The sequence below is a fragment of the Carcharhinus amblyrhynchos genome, chromosome 1 (genome assembly GCF_965287045.1).
Source record: "Carcharhinus amblyrhynchos chromosome 1, sCarAmb.v2.hapA, whole genome shotgun sequence".
In the NCBI taxonomy this organism is placed as follows: domain Eukaryota; kingdom Metazoa; phylum Chordata; class Chondrichthyes; order Carcharhiniformes; family Carcharhinidae; genus Carcharhinus; species Carcharhinus amblyrhynchos.
In genome coordinates this window covers 18,605,239-18,622,204 of record NC_137324.1, presented here as the reverse complement: position 1 = coordinate 18,622,204, position 16,966 = coordinate 18,605,239, and positions in this window count along the sequence as shown.

Here is a 16,966-nt window from a genome sequence, read left to right as displayed (position 1 = left end):
CACCAGCATTCATTGCCCATCTCTACTTACCCTTAAGAAAGTGATGGTGAGAATTGAATTGCTGCAGTGAGATGCAAAAGAATTTGGCTCTCGTGAGGGTGCAGCCCTGTCCAACAAGCCTTAGGGGCATTGCAGGAAGAGGAGGAGGAAGAGGGGAGACGTTTCGCCTCTTTGGTCCCGATTGTCTTCCCAACTGCCTATTCTGGCTGTAATTCCTTAAAATCTCACCCGCATATTGGGGTAGCATGGGGTTGCACAGTGGTTAGCACTCCTCACAGCACCAGGGACCCAGGTTCGATTCCCAGCTTGGGTTACTGTCTGTGTGGAGCTTTGCACTTTCTCCCCATGTTTCTGTGGGTTTTCCTCGTGTCTGCGTGGGTTTCCTCTGGGTACTCTGGTTTCCTCCCACAGTCCAAAGATAGAACATAGAACATTACAGCGCAGAACAGGCCCTTCGGCCCACGATGTTGCGCCGACCAGTTAAAAAACAATGACCCTCTAACCTACACCAATCCCTTTCCATCCATAAACCTATCCACGGATCTCTTAAACGCCCCCAAACTATGCACATTTACAACTGCAGCAGGCAGGGCATTCCAATCCCTCACCACCCTCTGGGTAAAGAACCTACCTCTGACATCCGTCCTATAACTACCACCCCTTAATTTAAAGCTATGCCCCCTCGTGCTAGATTTCTCCATCCTAGGAAAAAGGCTATCACTGTCCACCCTATCTAAACCTCTAATCATCTTATATGTTTCAATAAGGTCCCCTCTTAGCCGCCTTCTTTCTAACGAAAACAACCTCAAATCCCTCAGTCTCTCCTCATAGGACCTCTCCTCCATACCAGGCAACATCCTGGTAAACCTCCTCTGCACCCTCTCCAAAGCCTCCACATCCTTCCTATAATGTGGGGACCAGAACTGCACACAATACTCCAAGTGCGGCCGCACCAGAGTTTTGTACAGTTGCAACATGACGCTGCAACTCCTAAATTCAATCCCCCTACCAATAAACGCCAAGACACCATATGCCTTCCTAACAACCTTATCTACTTGATTCCCAACTTTCAGGGATCTATGTACACATACACCTAGATCCCTCTGTTCATCCACACTATTCAGAGTCCTACCGTTAGCCCTATGCTCTACACATCTGTTATTCCTGCCAAAGTGAATTACCTTACACTTTTCCGCATTAAACTCCATCCACCACCTCTCGGCCCAGCTCTGCAACTTGTCCAAGTCTCCCTGTAAACTATGACACCCTTCCTCACTATCTACTACACCTCCGACTTTGGTGTCATCAGCAAATTTACTAATCCACCCAACTATACCCTCATCCAGATCATTTATCAAAATTACAAACAGCAGTGGCCCCAAAACAGATCCCTGAGGCACACCACTTGTAACTGAACTCCATGACGAATACTTACCATCAACCACCACCCTCTGTCTCCTATCTGCTAGCCAATTCCTGATCCAATTACCTAAATCACCCTCAATCCCATACATCTGCATTTTCTGCAGAAGCCTTCCATGGTGAACCTTATCAAACGCCTTACTAAAGTCCATATATACCACGTCAACTGCCTTACCCCCATTCACCTCTTTGGTCACTTTCTCAAAAATCTCAATAAGGTTAGTAAGGCACGACCTACCCTCCACAAAACCATGCTGACTATCTCCAATCAATTCATTACTCTCTAAATAACTATAAATCCTATCCCTAATAATTTTTTCTAAAACCTTGCCCACAACAGAAGTAAGACTCACCGGTCTATAATTCCCGGGGAAGTCTCTGTTCCCCTTCTTAAACAATGGGACAACATTCGCTATCCTCCAATCTTCTGGCACTATACCTGTGACCAACGACGACCTGAAGATCAGAGCCAGAGGCTCTGCAATCGCCTCTCTTGCCTCCCAGAGAATCCTAGGGTAAATCCCGTCCGGCCCAGGGGACTTATCTATTTTCAAACCCTCAAGAATATCTAGCACATCCTCCCTATCAACTGCAATACTGTCCAGTTTACAACCCTGTAACCCAGTGTTCTCCACAGCTACATTTATGTCCCCCTGTGTGAACACCGAAGAGAAATATTGGTTCAATGCCTCTCCAATCTCTTCCGGTTCCACACATAACTTCCCACTGCTGTCTCTAACTGGCCCTAATCTTGCCCTAACCAATCTTCGGTTCTTAACATATCTATAGAAAGCCTTAGGATTCTCCTTAATCCTATCAGCCAAAGTCTTCTCAAGTCCTCTTTTAGCCCTTCTTAACTCACTCTTTAACTCCCTCCTGGCCAATCTAAAGCTTTCTAGTGCACTACCTGAGCCCTCAAGTCTCATCCGGACATAAGCCTCCTTTTTCTTTTTAACCAGCGAATCAACTTTTTTAGTGCACCACGGTTCCCTAGCTCGACCATTTCCTCCTTGCCTGACAGGGACATACATATCAAGGACTCGCAGTAGCTGCTCCTTGAAAAAACTCCACATTTCGGACGTTCCCAGACCCTGTAGTCTCCTAGTCCAACCTATGCTTCCTAATTCTCTCCTAATAGCCTCATAATTACCCTTCCCCCAGCTAAAACTACTGACCCGAGGTTCATGCCTATCCCTTTCCATCACTAAGGTGAACGTAACCAAATTGTGGTCACTATCACCAAAATGCACACCAACTTCCAAGTCTAGCACCTGGTCTGGCTCATTTCCCAGCACCAAATCCAATATAGCCTCACCTCTAGTTGGCCTATCTACATACTGAGTCAAAAAACCTTCCTGCACGCTTTGTGCAAAAACTGACCCCTCTAATGAGCTAGAGCTATAGCTATTCCAATCAATATTAGTAAAGTTAAAGTCCCCCATAACAATTACCCTATTACTTTCACTCCTATCCAGGATTGTCTCCGCAATCCTTTCCTCAACCTCTCTAGAACTTTTAGGAGGTCTATAAAAGACTCCCAACAGGGTGACCTCTCCGCTCCTATTTCTAATCTCAGCCCATACTACCTCAACAGACAAGTCCTCATCAAACTTCCTCTCTGACACTGTGATACAATCCTTGACTAATAATGCTACCCCTCCCCCCCTTCTACCTCCTTCTCTACTCCAACTGAAGCATTTGAACCCCGGAACCTGCAACAACCATTCCTGTCCCTGCTCTATCCATGTCTCTGAAATGGCCACAACATCAAAGTTCCAGGTACTGATCCACGCTGCAAGTTCATCCACTTTATTGCGAATACTCCTCGCATTAAAGTATACGCATTTCAAACCCTGCTCCGCTCCACCCCCATGATGCCATGCATTGCAGTCCCCATCTATGCCCCCCTCACTTTCATCCCCGCTACTCAGGGTCCCACCCCCCCCCTCTGAATCAGTTTAAACCCCCCTGCATAGCCTTTGCAAACTTTCCCCCCAAGATATTGGTTCCCCTCTGATTCAGGTGTAGACCATCACTCTTGTAGAGGTCCCACCTTCCCCAGAATGAGCCCCAATTGCTCAAGATGTGCAAGGTTAGGTTGGTTGACCATGCTATATCGACCCTAGTATTGGGGGAATTAGCAATGTAAAAATGTGGGGTTACGGAAATAGGCCCTGGGTGGGTTTGTGGTTGGTACAGACTTGATGGGCTGAATGGTCTCCTTCTGTAGGGATTCTATGATTCTATCACCATTATTCCATAGTTCTTCATATTTCAATCTCCCTTCTATGGACTATCACAGCATTCTCTTGGTTAAGATGCTTGAATAAAAGACAGCGCCACAAAATAACTTCCATTAAAATTTCCAACAATAGTTCAGATGGTGTAAAATTGAGCTCTTCCACCTCATGCAGCCCCTCATGTGTCTATCTTTGCCTGGGTTCATGCTCCTGCGCAATGCAACTCCGGCTGGTGCAACATGGCTGGTGGAAAGCTGCTAACTTTCACTGAGAGACACTTGAGGTGGCCTTGTGGGATGTCCAAAAGTCAGCAATTCATTTTTCAAATCCCTACCCTCACTTCCCCCACTGCCCCACCTATTCTTTACATATGGGGTTGGTTAGCTCAGCTGGCTGGATAGCTGGAGAGTGATGCCAACAGCGTGGGTTCAATTCCTGTACCAGCTGAGGTTATTCATGAAGGACTTCTCAACCTTGCTCCTTGCTGAAGTGTGCTGACCCGCCAGTCAGCTCTCCCCTTCAGAGGGAAATTGATTGATTGATTTATTGTTGTCACATGTACTCGGATACAGCGAAAAGTATTGTTTATTGCGTGCTATGCAGACAAAACATACCGTTCATAGAGGAGAAGGAAAGGAGAGAGTGCAGAACATAGTGCTGCAGTTACAGATAGGGTGAAGAGAAAGATCAACTTAATCATAGAATGCTTCCAGTGCAGAAGGAGGCCATTTGGCCCATCAAGTCTGCACCGACCACAATCCCACTGAGGCCCTATTCCCATAACCACACATATTTACCCTGATAATCCCCTGACATTAGGGTTAATCTAGCATAGCTAATCCACCTAACTTGCACATTTTTGGACTGTGGGAGGAAACCAGAGCGCCCAGAGGAAACCCACGCAGACACGGGGAGAATGTGTGAACTCCACAAGGACAGTGACTCGAGGCCAGAATTGAACCTGGGTCCCTAGCACTGTGAGGCTGCAGCGCTAACCACTGTGCCACTGTTCCGTGTGACTAACATATGAGGACAGCCTGTGGTCATCTGGTCCTATGGTTACATCACCTTTCACATACCATTGCTTCCTAATAGGGAGTATCGCCATCAGATGCTGGGCTGATCATACCCTGATGGGAGACTCTGAAAAATCAGTCTCATTAGCCCTTACTCCAACAGAAAGATCAGACCGACTGCTTTCCAGCCAAACGATTTTATAATGACATCCATCAGCACAATATCTTTGGACTCAGCATAACGAGGGTGTTCCAGTGTGTAACATGGGGTACATTTCATCCATTGAAAAATGGAATTATAAAGCAATTGAAATGCAGAAAGCACAATTTAAGTGAAAGCCAATGAATGAGTGTAAAATTAATGACCTGGAGCAGTTATACAAATGTTGTTTACAAAAAGTGTTTGGCTTTTGAATACTGAATTTCATTAGGAGGCAACAGACTGCAATAAAAAGAAAATTAAGCCAACCCAAATCTAACATCATTCATATCATTCGCTAGCGAGGGCTATAATATGTAAGATGTGGACAGAATGTGCGCCAATGTGTTATCCAAGATCGAAAAGAAATATTTTGCAGCAGTATTGCGTCACATCTGGAAATTACTCTGAGGCCTTGATTTGCAGACCCGGGTCCATAAGAACATAAGAACATAAGAAATAGGAGCAGGAGTAGGCCATCTAGCCCTTCGAGCCTGCCCCGCCATTCAATAAGTCCGGTAATACTAATTTGTTGCCTATCCCTAATTGCCCATCCACGGAGTAATAAAGAGGCCCAGGCTGATGCTCAGGGGACCTGGGTTCAAAGACAACTCGTGGAACTTGAATTCAATCCAAAAGTTAGGAATTGAAAGCTGGGGGTGGGGGGTGGGAGGGCTAGTTTTCTAGCCCTTCCCATCAGCAGGACCTTCCTGAAGATGACCCCCACATGGCGGGGTAGCTAGCCACACAAAGCGATATAGACATGGAGGGTGGGGAGGTTATTCTTTCAGCCAGCTTAATTAAGTACCCCATGCACCCCAGACATTCTCTCTTCCACTTTCTTCTGTCGGGAAAAAGATTCGAAAGTCTGAGGTCATGTACCAACCGACTCAAGAACAGCTTCTTCCCTGCTGCCATCAGACCTTTGATTTGCTTTGATTTGATTTATTATCCTCACATGTATTAACAAATGGTGAAAAGTATTGTTTCTTGTGCGCTATACAGACAGAGCATACCATTCATAAAGAAGGAAATGAGAGAGTACAGAATGTAGTGTTACAGTCATAGCTGAGTGTAGAGAAAGATCAACTTAATGCAAGGTAAGTTCATTCAAAAGTCTGACAGCAACAGGGAAGAAGCTGTTCTTGAGTCGGTTAGTACATGACCTCAGGCTTTTGTATCTTTTCGCCAATGGAAAAAGGTGGAAGAGAGAATGTCCGGGGTGCGTGGGGTCCTTGATTATGCTGACTGCTTTGCCGAGGCAGAGGGAAGTGTAGACAGAATCAATGGATGGGAGGCTGGTTTGCGTGATGGATTGGGCTACATTCACGTTTTAAAGTTTATTTATTAGTCACAAACAAGGCTTACATTAACATGCAATGAAATTACTGTGAAATTCCCTTAGTTGCCAGAGTCCAGTGCCTTTTCAGGTCAATGCACTTAACCAGCATGTCTTTCAGAATGTGGGAGGAAACCAGAGTATGCAGAGGAAACCCACAAGGAAAATGTACAAACTCCACACAAGCAGTGACCCAAGCCGCGAATTGAACCTGTGTCCCTGGCGCTGTGAAACAGCAGTGCTACCATAGTTCCTTGCAGTCTTGGGCAGAGCAGGAGCCATACCAAGATGTGATACAACCAGAAAAAATGCTTTTTATGGTGCATCGGTAAAAGTTGGTGAGAGTCGTAGCTGAATTTCCTTAGTCTTCTGAGAAAACAGAGGCATTGGTGGGCTTTCTTTACTATAGTGTCAGCATGGGGGAACCATGACAGGTTGTTGGTGATTTGACACCTAAAAACCTGAAGCTCTCGACCCTCTCTACTTTGCCCCCGTTGATGTAGACAGGGGCCTATCTCTGAATGGACCTACCTTGCATTAAGTTGATCTTTCTCTACACCTTAGCTCTGACTGTTACAATACATTCTGCATTCTCTCGTTTCCTTCTCTATGAACAGTATGCTTTTTCTGCATAGTGAGTAAGAAACAATACTTTTCATTGTATACTAATACATGTGACAATAATAAATCAAATCATATCAAAATAATCAGTGACATCTCTCTGCTGCTTCTGTCGACATGGGCGGGACTGGAAAATCCCACTGGTGGCAGGCCACCTCCACCACTGGAAAACATGCTGAGGGAGGTGTGGGAAGGAGTGGCAGAAAATCCTGCCCCTAGTCTCAGTCACTGGTTGTATAAAAACCCATCTGGTTCAGGAGTGCCTTTGAAGGACGGATTACTGCCATTCTCACTCAGTTTGGCTTACATGCAACTCAAGACCTACAGCAATGTGCTTGACCTTTAGCTATCCTCTGAGATGACCCCTCAGGTCAAAGGCTATTAGGAATAGGCAACAAGTGCTGGCATTGCCAGTGATGCTCATGTGGCATGAGAGAATAAAGATGGGCAAATTGCTGGTTCCACCAACCCTACCCAGTAAAAAAGAGCCAGAAAGTTGGATTTTTGATCCTGGATGGACATCTGCTGGGCAGGACAGGGGAAAAAAACACCTGCCTCTCTTGTTACGATATGGCTGGTGGTAATTGCTGAGATGCCCAAATCTTAAAGGAAAAATTGGGACAAGCTATACTAATAATTTGCAAATTGTATTTTATAATGAGTAGGTATCTGCAGTGAAGTCAGGAGCATAATTTATGAACTACTTTTAGAGTTTGTAAGCAAATAGCAAGAAATTATTTTAAAAAGAAAAGAAAACTTAAAGACACAAGATTGCATTTACACATTTAACAATGGGTCTCTAAACGTTTACCAAAAGATTTCTGCTTTGTTAAACTCAAAATCAAACACCCCTTTTTTTGGCATCAGCCCTCGGAGATTGTCTCCATAAAGAGTCTAGTAAGATTACCACAAACATCCGCCGTGCTATAAAGTCTCTAAGGATGATTGCGTGCTGCGTTTTTCATAGTTTTGTTTTTCAGCACGTGTTTTTCAAGATTTCATGAACACACCTATTATATAGCTTTCATCTCTCTTTAAATGTGTTTCATCCTTTTCATCGATTGTTTTTTCATACATCCCTTTCGAGTTTACTTAATAGTATCATAAGTAGGCTTGTGAAAATTTCACTAGTGGCTACACTCCAGCGCCTGTTCGGATACACTGAGGGAGAATTTAGCATGGCCAATGCACCTAACCAACACGTCTTTCGGACCGTGGGAGGAAACCGGAACACCTGGAAGAAACCTACGCAGGCACAGGGAGAACATGCAAATTCTACATAGACAGTCACCCAAGCTGGGGATTGAATCTGGGTTCTTGGCGCTGTGAGGCAGCAGTGCTAACAACTGTGCCACTGCACCGCCAATCCTACAGAAATGGTCAGGATCAGATGCACCTGGGCAGGAAGATTGGTGAGGAGAAAATCTTTCCCTCTTTTTGTTTCCCTCACTACCTATTGTACACCCACCCAATCTAGTAGCTGTGTCCTTTAGGATTTGGCCAGGTTATCAATAGGAGTAAAGTCTCAAGATAAGGTGGGGGGGCGGGGGGGGGGGTGGTGTGGTGGTGTGGTTATTTTGGATTGAGGAGAAATGTCTTCCCTCAGAGGGTTGTGAATCATTGGAATTCTCTAATCCAGGGGTCCTGTGGCAGCTGAGTTTGGGTATATTCAGGACTGAGATCAATAGAGCATACAAATTAGAAGCAAAAGAGGATCATTTAACTCCTCCAGTCTCCTCTGCCACTCGCTACTATCAAGGCCTCAACTCCACTTTCCTTCCTACCCCCTTTGGCTCATGCAATTAAAAACCTCTGATTTAAAAATATTCAATGACCCTGCCTCCTCTGCTCTCTGGGGAGGAGGGTTCCAGACTCAAAACCCTCAGGGAGAAAAAAAATTCTCCCGATTTCCATCTTGAATGAGACATTCCTTATTATCAAATTGTGTCACTTCATTATAGCTTCTCCCACAAGGGAAATATCCTTTCAACATCCATGATGTCAAGTCCCCTCAAGATCTGAGATGTTTTACTCAGATTTCCTCTCATTCTTCTGAACTACATTAACAATTGAACTCAAAGGGAATCAAAGACTATTCAGTTGGGAAAGGGAAGTCAGAATTTGCACATTGCAGAAGAAAGCCATTCGGCCTGTCGTGTCTGCACTGACTCTCTGACAGATTATCGTATCGAGTCCCTTTTCCCCAGCCTATCCCTGCAATTCCATACATTTACCATGGCTAACCCATCTAACTTACGCATCTTGGAACACTAAGGAGCAATTTTACCATGGCCAATCCACCTAACCTGCACACCTTGGGACTTGATGGGGAAACTTAGCATGGACAACCCACCTAACCTGCATGTCCTGGGACATGATGGGGCAATTTAGCATGGTAATCCACCTAATCCGCACCTCTTGGAACGTGGTGGGGGCAAATTAACATGGCCAATCCACCTAACCTGCACATAAAGAACAAAGAACAACACAAGAAACAGGCCCTTCGGCTCTACAAGCCCGCGCCGCCCATTTTAACACTCAGTGAGTGCCTCATTCCTATCCTTCTTCTACCTATGACTTTTATCTACGCCTCCTGAACTCCACAATAAAGTGGTGCAAATTTAGAGAATTATATGTGCGCCAGATTAAGGGAGGTCTAATTTAGGGACAATTTGTTAACACCAATCAGCCTAAGAGCACGTTTTTTGGGGTGTGGGAGGAAACCGGAGCACCCGGAGAAAACCCACGCAAGCATGGGGAGAATGTGCAAACTCCCACAGACACCGACCCAAGTTGGAGATCCGACCCGGGTCCATGTATCTGCACAGCAGACAGTGATAGTCACTGAGCTGTCGTGTTGCCCGTCAGTTGGTCCAGTTTAAGAATACACTAACGACGTGAAGCACTAGGCAACTCTCGAATCAATATCCAAGAGCAGCCCTCGCTCGACCCACCGCGTGTATGCCCCTTGTTGGCCAACAAGGCGGACCGAATCACCTGTGGATGTAAAAAAAGAGACATCAATAAACATACACAGACTATACAGACATTCACGGAAGATCCCCAGAAGCTCAAACGTAAGAGACAAGGTGAGCCATAAAATATGTTGGACGGCCCATAGGAATCTATTGATTCCCAGGAACGTCCTGAGGCTCTTGATCCTTAACTAGAACATTCTTTTGTATCCCTCCATCTCTAGTCTGCTTATGTACATATCTAGGGAAGCCTTAAACAACTCTAGCACACCTGCCTCCACCACCCCACTTGGCAGTGCATTCCAGGGCCCCACAACCCTCTGTGTGAAAAACCTTCCTCTAACATCTAAATTTTACCTTGCCCCTCAAACCCTAAGCCCGTGGCCCCTCGTGATTTTCATATTCAACCTGGGAAAATGCTTCCCACTGTTCACTCTATCTATACCCTTCATAATCTTATACACCTCTATTAGGTCTCCCCTCATTCTCCGTCTTTCCAGGGAGACCAGCCTCAATTTGCCCAATCTCTCCTCATAGCTAAGACCCTCCATCCTGGTAAACCTCCTCTGCACTGTCTCCAGGGCCTCCACATCCTTCCGGTAGTGCGGTGACCAGAACTGGATGCAGTACTCCAGATGTGGTGTAACCAACGTTCTACACAACTGCAACATCAGATGCCAGCTTTTATACTCTATACCCCTTCCTATAAAGGCAAGCATACCATATGCCTTCTTCACCACCTTCTCCACCTGTACTGCCATCTTCAAGGACTTGTGAACTTGCACACCTAGGTCCCCCTGTGTTTCTATACTCTTAATTTATTGTATAACTCCCCCTTACGTTATTTCTTCCAAAATGCATCACCTCTCATTTATCTGGATCTTTGGAGTGTGGGAGGAAATAGGAGCATCCAATGGAAACCTATGCAGTCGTCGGGAGAATGTACAAACTACACACGGATAGTCACCAAGGCTGTTGAATTGAACCTGGCCCCTTGGAGCTGTGAGGCAGTAGTGCTAACCACCCACTGCGCCACTGTGCAGCCCTAAGGCTGTAGATCAGCTATGATCTTTTCAATTATGGAAAGGGCTTGAGGGATCATTTGCTTGACTCCTGTTCTTATTTCTCACTTGCTAATGTTCTCAGTTCACGGACCTGCTAAATGAATCGGTCAGTTGTTCTGTTGACAGATTAATTGTTTCCATTGTTTCGGATGAAAGTGCAGGGACAGAAACCTTCACTGCTGCTTAGAAATAATAACCTCCCATCCTGAAGTGTATGGAACAAATCAGCTCTGAAATGAAATGATGTCTGTAATGGTACTCTGGTTTGATAGGGAGTGGCATTTCGGGATTCGTGCATCTCTTTGCCCAGGCTCCACTGTATTAAAAAAAAATCAATTTAATATTGACGTGATTCAAGGAAATGGGCGGCACAGTGGTTAGCTCTAGTGCCCCACAGCCCCAGGGACCTGGGTTCAATTCTGGCCTCGAGTGACTGTCTGTGTGGAGTCTGCACATTTTCCCCATATCTGAGTGAGTTTCCTCTGCGTGCTCTGGTTTCTTCCTAAGATACGTGGGTTAGGTTGATTGGCCATGCTAAATTGACCCCAGTATCGGTGAGTTACAGGAATAGGACCTGGATGAGAACATGGTCAGTGCAGCCTCGATGGGCTGAATGGTCTCCTTCTGCACTTAGGGATTCTATAAATCCCGCAGATGTGTTTTCTTTTGATTGTTTGAGAACTTTGTGCACACAAGAATGTCAAATAATACCAATCCCTTCAGGCTTACCTTTCGGAAGGGACATTGAACTCCAGCTGACATTGAGAAAAAGGATAGTTTAGAGAGTGCTTTCCAGTATCGCTGCACTTTTCATAATGTAATCCTCCAGATGCTGTATGATTGCCCTTCCCAGCAGGTCATCCTCCTGCCCAGGGCAGTGTCAGTCAAACTCTTCAACACTTGCTCAATGTGCGCATCACCCCCAGGCAGACTCTCACCTCCTGATAGCTAGGGTTCAGTTAATCAAGGGAACGGATATTAGGAGACAGAGACAGTGCAGCGAGAGCCGCAGGTTCCCTGTGCTGATTCAGCTGTGCTTAAGCTAGGCGTTTTTGGTAACTCATAAAATTATGATTCACTTTCTGGTGATTTTGATTCTCTGCTGCTGCTTCATTTTTCATTTATCCATTTATTCACCTCTCTTAAAACTAATGACAGTGTCGTATCCAGGACACTGATTCAGAGAGGGATTGCGATGTGCAGTTTTTCCAATACTTTCATTTTTCCATCACGACAAACTGATATTGGTATCACTGGCTTGGCCAACCAAAATTGCCCTTGAGAAGGTGATGGTGAGCCACCTTCTTGAACCATTGCAGCCCCTGTGTTCTAGGAGTGGTACAGTGGTTAGCACTGCTGCCTCACAGCACCAGGAACCAGGGTTCAATTCCTGGCTGGGGTCACTGTCTACCTGTCCTCCCTGTATCTGCATGGGTTTTTTCCAGGTGCTCTGGTTTCCTCCCACGGTTAGGTGAGTTGGCTGTGCTAAATTCTCCAAGTGTACCCAAGCAGGTGCTGGAGTGTGAACTGGGGCTTTCCATAATAACTTAATTGCAGTGTGAATGTAAGCCTACTTGTGACTAATATATAAACTTTAAATGTTTAAACAGTGCAGTTACGGAGGAATCACATTTTTGATCTAACGATATTGAAGGAACAGGGACATGTTTCCAAGGGCGGCACAATGGAACAGTGGTTAGCACTGCTGCCTCACGGTGCCAGGGACCCAGATTCAATTCTGGCCTTAGGTGACTGTGTGGGGTTTGCACATTTTCCCTGTGTCTGCGTGGATTTCCTTTGGGTGCTCTGGTTTCCTCCCACACTCCAAAGATGTGCAGGTTAGGTCAAGTGGCCATGGGAAATTGCCCCTAGATATATAAGCTAGGGGGATTAGCTGGGTAAATATTTGGAGTTACGCGGTAAGCCTGGGTAAGAGCCAGTGCAGTTTCAATGGGCTGAATGGCCTCCTTCTGCACTATAGGGATTCAATGAATTCTGTGAGAAAAGATCAGGGTGGTAAGTGGCTTAGGAGGAGAACTTGCAGGTGATGATGTTCCTATGCATCTGCTACCCTTGTTCTTCTAGGTGGTAGAAGTTGCACGTATGGAATGTGTACAGATGGAACACACACTCACCACTGTGAACCGTAAGAGAAGGTGTGAATTGTTAAAGTGATAGATGGGATATTGATCCAGTGGCCTGCTTTGTTTTGGATGGTGCCAGGTTCTTGAGTGTTGTTGGAGCTGCACTCATCCAGGTAAGAGATAAGGATTCCATCACATTCATGCCTTGTGCAGAGGAGATGACAGACAAACTTTGGTAATTAGGAGGTGAATTATTCACCACAGAATTCCAAACTCCTGATTTGCTCTTATAGCCACATTATTTATATGGCCTGTTCAGTTCAGTTTCTGGCCAAAGGTCACCCCAGGGTGTTGATAGTGGAGGATTCATAGAATCATAGAATCCCTACAATGCAGGAGAAGGCCATTCAGCCCATCGAGTCTGCACAGACCACAATCCCACCCAGGTCCTATCCCCATAACCCCATGCATTTACCCTACCTAGTCCACCTGATACAAAAAGGCAATTTAGCATGGCCAATCCACCTAACCCATACATTTTCAGACTGTAGGAGGAAACCGGAGCACCCAGAGGAAATCCCCGCAGTCAAGGGGAATGCAGGGAGAATTTAGCATGGTCAATGTGCCTAACCAGCACGTCTTTCGGACTGTGGGAGGGGGCTGGAGCACATGGAGGAAAACCATGCAGACACGGGAGAATGTGCAAACTCCACATACAGTGACCCAATGCTGGGAATCGAAACTGGGTCCCGAACACTGTGAGGCAGCAGTGCTAACCACTGTGCCAATCTGTCTCTGTAAGATACATTGTGGACCCATTTTAATTCCTGAAGGAGTTGCAAATTGAATTTCTGTTCAGCAGCTGTGATACATTCTGCGATTGACTGTTCAGAGTTTCGCATCTTTAAGTGAATGCAGCAGGTTTTTGAGAAAGAGAGAGGGTTTCCTATTTCTCACTAATACTGCAGTTACAACACTTTCAGACTGATTGGACTCTTTTGGACAAGCAGCTGTTATTTTCTTAATACTTCCTCCTTTGTCCTCCCTTGACCAAGAACCTGCTCTGATGTTGTCCCTCAGAGTTCTGGCTCTGTTGACCCCCTGGAGTTCCCTCCCCAGCCTCTCAGGATGGCTTCTTCCATTCTCCTTTGCATGGGGGTTGATGGGTTTTTGATAAGCGAGGGGATTAAGGGTTATGGGGAGAGGGCGGGAAAGTGGAACTGAGCCACGACAGATCAGCCATGATCTTATTGAATGGTGGGGCAGGCTCGAAGGGCTAGATGGCCTACTCCTGCTCCTATTTCTTATGTTCTTATGATTCAAAAAACACAAAACTAACTGGTACATTAATTCTTGAGGAGTCATTCACCGAGCAAAGAGGTTAATTATATTGCGGTCTTTTGAAGTCCATTCTTGTCTCCGCTCCCTTCGGAAGTGGAAGGGTTTTTTTTTACACTTTTTGGAAGATTCAATGGACGCCACCGAGGAAGCTTTTGCATTTTAATGATTCTTCCCGCAGGTTCCGGAGCTGTCATAGTTTGAACAAACATAGAAAGGTGCCACTTTGCCTGTCCATACTCAATGCAAAGGTTTGAAAACAGAAATGCACCTCTAATGCAGTTGTCCTTAAAACCTGTCACATCACAATTACACATAGGTGAGACTTGCCTCTGCTGGCTGAACTGATCTGACAGACAGGAAATCAATCTCTATGGCCCAGTGTAAATATAGAAATTCCAATGGGAAAGATGCAGGAAGTGAAAGAAAGAACATGGGGTAATGGATGGATTGTGTCATCCTGGTATCTAGTCTAACAACAGCAATAAATGGTTTCTAATTACTTTATTAATAGCAGTGCAGAATACAGAAAGGCACTATCACCTCTATGTGAGAACAGAGATACAGTAGCTCCAGTGTGTTATCTTCTCAAGTTCATACTTACAAGCTGTGGCTGAGATTTGATGACTTGTCCTGCATGGGAGTGGCCATCTGGTTTCTGTGTGTTGGCTCTCTGTTATCAAATATAGATTTGCTCACATATGAAACTGAAAACAAAGATTTAGCACGGTGGCACAGTGGTTAGCGCTGCTGCTGCCTTACAGCACCAGGGACCCAGGTTCAATTCCAACCTGTCTGCATGGGTTTCTTCCCACAGTCCTAAGGATGTGCAAGTCAGGTGGATTGGCCATACTAAGTTGCCCCTTAGTGTCAGGAGGACTTGAATTCAGGCCTACAATTACCAGCCTGTTGGTCAGATTTAAATTTTCACTTCCACTGGGGTGGTAGCCTGACAGGATGGATGGGGTGCGCGTAGTGGCACGGTGGTTAGCACTGCTGCCTCACAGCACCAGGGACTCAGGTTCAATCCTGGCCTTGAATCACTGTTTGTATGGAGTTAGCACATTCTCCCTGTTACAGAGGTCATAGAGTTTTATAGCATGGAAACAATCCCTTTGGCCCAACTTGTCCATGCTGTCCTTTTTTTTAAACCTCCTAGGCTAGTCTCAATTGCCCCCATTTGGCCCATATCCCTCTATACCCACCTTACCCATGTAACTGTCTAAACACTTTTTAAAAGACAAAATTGTCCCCTCCTCTATCACTACCTCTGGCTTGTTCCAGGGTAAATACATAGGTTACCAGGATAGGGTCTGAGTGGAACTGTTGTTGGTCCGATGGGCTGAATGGCCTTCTTCTGCACTGTAGGAATTCTGAGATCCTATGATCAAATTAGAATTAGGCTAAAAGCAAAATACTGCGGTTGCTATAATCTGAAACAAAGACAGAAAATGCTGGAAAATCTCAGCAGGTCTGACAGCATCTGAGGAGAGAGAATAGAGCTAACGTTTCAAGTCTGGATGACCCTTCGTCAGAGTTTAGCCTGTTCAGCGATGAAGGCAAAAATCCAAATTAGAATTTGGAAATTCTTTGACCCAAAAGATGCTGCATGCTAAAACAGTTACAGTTTGCAAAACTAAGATCAACAGATAAGGTTAAGTCATAATATTGAGCTAATTTGGAAAAAATGGTATTCAACTACACCATTTATGGAGTAAAAGTCCTTTAACTCCAGACAGATGGGTATCGGATGCCACTGATAACTGTGGGTGTCTCTCTCCTGCCAGTGTTCAACTCATAACCTGGAAGTATCACACTGGGACAACTTTGCAAGATAGAGGGAGACGGACTCACTCCTGACCAGTGAGCTCACCCTTATGCCACATGAGTTATCCTGGCTGCCACCTGCTACTGTGTGTCTCTCTTTCTTGTAGGTAGCAAAATACAACCCAGAAGTACCACACTGGGACAGCTTCACAAGAGGCAGAGAGAAAGAGACCGCTGTTTATTCCTGACTGGTAGATACTCTTGTGTGAGCAGTTTCAAAGTGCTCCACCCCTTCATGGTCCTGCAATTATCTTCTGGCCTTTTAGTGACTCACCAAGATTGACAATGAGAGAGAAATAGACTAGCCAAAGTTAATTTAAAAATAATTTATTCAAGAATATCTCCAACCAAACTCAGTCAATAAAACACAGACAGTACAATACTATGCTATGGAAAGAAAACTCTAAGGGCACAACATAAATTCTTAGCATTACACGGTTTATACAAAAACAAGAAGAATCCAAGACCCTCTTCAGCCTTTACCTAATTGGGGGATTTTTGAAAGCTGAGAGAATATACTCACCACTCCTCAGGTTCTTGCTGCTGCTGAGAAAATAATTGATGTCTTGCTGGATCTTCCGTGTTCTTTCCTCAGCCACAAAGTGACTGGACACTTGAATTTGCTCTTTCCCGACTTCACAACTCTTCTGCCCCAAACTTCACAGAACTCCTGTCCAAGTTAACTGCTGAAAGGTCAGCCACCTCTCCTCCTGTGTCTGCTTGGCCACAGTTTGATATTTTTTCAAATTGGCTGACACCTCTCATCAGTCAGTTTCAAAACAATGGGGTGCAAAGTGCTTACAGGATGAAACTGATTTGATCAGTTTCAATGACAAAAGAG